The sequence below is a fragment of the Coregonus lavaretus genome (genome assembly GCF_964263955.1).
Source record: "Coregonus lavaretus genome assembly, chromosome: 12".
Lineage (NCBI taxonomy): Eukaryota > Metazoa > Chordata > Actinopteri > Salmoniformes > Salmonidae > Coregonus > Coregonus lavaretus.
The window spans coordinates 46,956,094-46,959,681 of NC_139999.1; positions in this window are offsets into that span (position 1 = coordinate 46,956,094).

Sequence of the window (3,588 nt, forward strand, 5' to 3'; positions counted from 1 at the left end):
TTGTTGTTGTTATTCTGTCTCTCACTGTTCAAATAAACCTCCATTAAAATTATAGACTGATCATTTCTTTGTCAATGGGCAAACGTACAAAATCAGCAGGGTATCAAATACTTTTTTCCCTCACTGTAGTAATTTGAAGAAGATTGAGCATTGGGACTGATACGAAATTAGAGCCTGCTCACTCTTCAAGGCCTGGTCCACTGCTCTCGTGTTTAAGTCCTCTGTTGTTTGTGATTTAAGATAAGCTTCCTGTGGAACAATAGATAGCCGCCAGTACACAGAACTCACAGGCTGTAAGAGAGACCGGGTGAAATTTGGGACAGAGGTGAATAATTGAAGACACGTTTTTGACAATTTATTTCTCAATTCTATAATTTGGGTAGCACCAGGGATTTAAGTAAGAAGGTAATGTCATCTAAAACAATAATCTGTTTCCATTATGTAGATCTGTGTCCAGATGTTTTAAATGTTTTATTTTTACCTTTATTTAACCAGGTAAGCCAGTTGAGAACACGTTCTCATTTACAACTGCGACCTGGCCAAGATAAAGCAAAGCAGTGCGGTAAAAACAACAACAACACAGAGTTACATATGGAATAAATAAAACGTACAGTCAATAACACAATAGAAAATCTATATACAGTGTGTGCAAATGTAGTAAGTAATGGAGGTAAGGCAATAAATAGGCCATAGTGCAAAATAATTACAATTATAATTTAGTATTAACACTGGAGTGATAGATGTGCAGAAGATGATGTGCAAATAGAGATACTGAGGTGCAAATGAGCAAAATAAATAACAATGTAAATAACAATATGGGGATGAGGTAGTTGGGTGGGCTAATTACAGATGGGCTGTGTACAGGTGCAGTGATCGGTAAGCTGCCCTGACAACTGATGCTTAAAGATAGTGAGGGAGATAAGTGTCTCCAGCTTCAGATATTTTTGCAGTTCGTTCCAGTCATTTGCAGCAGAGAACTGGAAGGAATGGCGACCAAAGGAGATGTTGGCTTTGGGGATGACCAGTGAGATATACCTGCTGGAACGCATACTACGGGTGGGTGTTGCTATGGTGAAGTAGATCCAAGTAAATGTTTTAGTACCAAATATTGAGCTGATAAGCCAGAACCAACTTTCTGAAGGTCCTAGCAGATTTGTTAAACAACAGGTTTCATATTTTGACTAGTTTTGACCCAGGGACAGTTTGTACAGAACATGCAACAGGTCAAAATCACAATGATTCCAAGAGAGGGGCTCTGGGATTGTTTACTTTGGAAGGTGCCTATTCAGCTTGACGAGACATTGTATCATCTGATGTGTGTGAAGTATAATTCTGTATACGACTGATGGAATGTCCGCTACCAAGTAAAAAAAAAAATGTTTATCAATGATTCTGTATCTCTCCCTTTGAAAGGCTTCCTAAGGCAAATGCCTTGGGAAAGCAATTAAAGGTACCCGGATCCAGCTGTTAAGGGAGCTCCCAAATCAAGTAAGGCCTGGCCATTTGTTTGTTTTTACCCTACAATTTTTACTATATACAAATTTTTTACATTTTAGTCATTTAGCAGACACTCTTATCCAGAGCGACATACAGTTAGTGCATACATTATTTAATTGTTTTATACTGGCTCCCCGTGGGAATCGAACCCACAACCCTGGCGTTGCAAACCCCATGCTTTACCAACTGAGCTACATCCCTGCCGGCCATTCTCTCCCCTACCCTGGACGACGCTGGGCCAATTGTGAACCGCCCCATGGGTCTCCCGGTCACGGCCGGCTTCGACTAGCCTGGATTCGAACCAGGATCTCTAGTGGCACAACTAGCACTGCGATGCAGTGCCTTAGACCACTGCGCCACTCGGGAGACGCCAGCACCCACACACAACCCACCTGTTAATGAATATTTATTAGTGGTGTTAATACTGATTTATGGTGTGGGGTCTTTTTATTTGGTTTTAGTGGGTTTTTCACGGGTTAGAAAGGATGCAACTTAAACAATGTGGTCCTCTGTAGCTCAATTGGTAGAGCATGGCGCTTGTAACGCCAGGGTAGTGGGTTCGATCCCCGGTACCACCCATACGTAAAAATGTATGCACACATGACTGTAAGTTGCTTTGGATAAAAGCGTCTGCTAAATGGCATATTATTATTTTGAAAGGGTACACAAATGACATTTTCTGAAGTTTCTATTGTCAGAGTTTTGGTTGCACACATGTAAATTCTCTTGATAAGAAATGTACTGAAAAACCCAACGTAAACCTGATACACAATGTTTGAAATGTTTAAAATATCTTTCAATAATGTCTGAGGTACAGGAAAACAAACACTCACTTAATAGGGCTGACTGACCTCTGACCTCTGTTTTGACTTCCTGGTGGGGCCTGATCACCCTCACTAGAAAGACTGGAGACATTTGGTGAGATTTAAATGGGCTATGTAAACACTAATAAATTAGAAGAAGTTTATAATTTATCAATAGTCCCATGTGTGATTCGGACCACAAGCAGGACAGAGAGCACTCAGTGCTTGTCTCGCGCGTAGCGGAATACACCAGGATGTCCAGCTAGCCTGCCGAGAATAAGCCTTGTGAGATATTGGTCTGTCACATGCATGACCCAGTATTGATCGTCACATGAATGAAGCAAACATTAATTATGAATGATGAATAAGCTAAATCATGCAAATGTACCTTGTCAGAATATAAGGGAACTAACGGGACTGCCCCGTTAGAGCTTCTGACAGACACTCACTATGGTGCATTAAGTTTGTTGGAACCTCTCCAGAGCGCTGACAATAAACAATTATTAATTTAAGATTGACCTTTCTGGTGTATGTGACAATAAAATAATAATGTATGTGACAATAAAATAACTTTTTTTGTATAGGCATTAGCTCTGGGAGTCAACGCAAGTCTTCAGGTCTCACTCAGGCAAGGTTATTATCTGAGCGTGGTTCACCAAACAACCTCTATTACAGTTAGGCCTATTGTCTTCAGGTCAATCCCTCACAGTGAACAACCCCCTTAGGTCCTAGAGACTACTTATACTGCACATAACTCATTAGAATTGACTACAGTATCACACCGCATCAAGCCTAACACCAATTATTCCACCGACTCAAGCTTAATCAGCATAATAGCCCACTTCAACACTTCTTCATTATCATTGTATAGGGCAGCATGTCTTGGTGTGCACATGGTGTCTTGGTATATAGGCCCTATTGGCAATTATGTCACGACTTCAAGTATTACAAGTCAATTCCATACATTGGGAGAGTAAATTAGCCTTTTCGTTATACATGATCCCGAGAGACAATGTTGGAGTGGTCGATTAGCCTACAATAGAGGATTGTTTGTCACTTTGTCGATGTTCCATGTTTTAAAGATGATCCCTCCTAATCTAATTTTGTTAGGATTTATTTGTGTTCACAGCCACTGAATAATGCTAATCTAATCTCCATCCCTTGCATCAATTAATAATGGGAGTTGGAATAATGAGAATAAATAAGATTAGGTCAACCAACGGGCGAGATTTAAAAAAAATAATACAGTCTGGAGAAAACACAGTGCGTGTGTGGGGAGGTTCGCGTA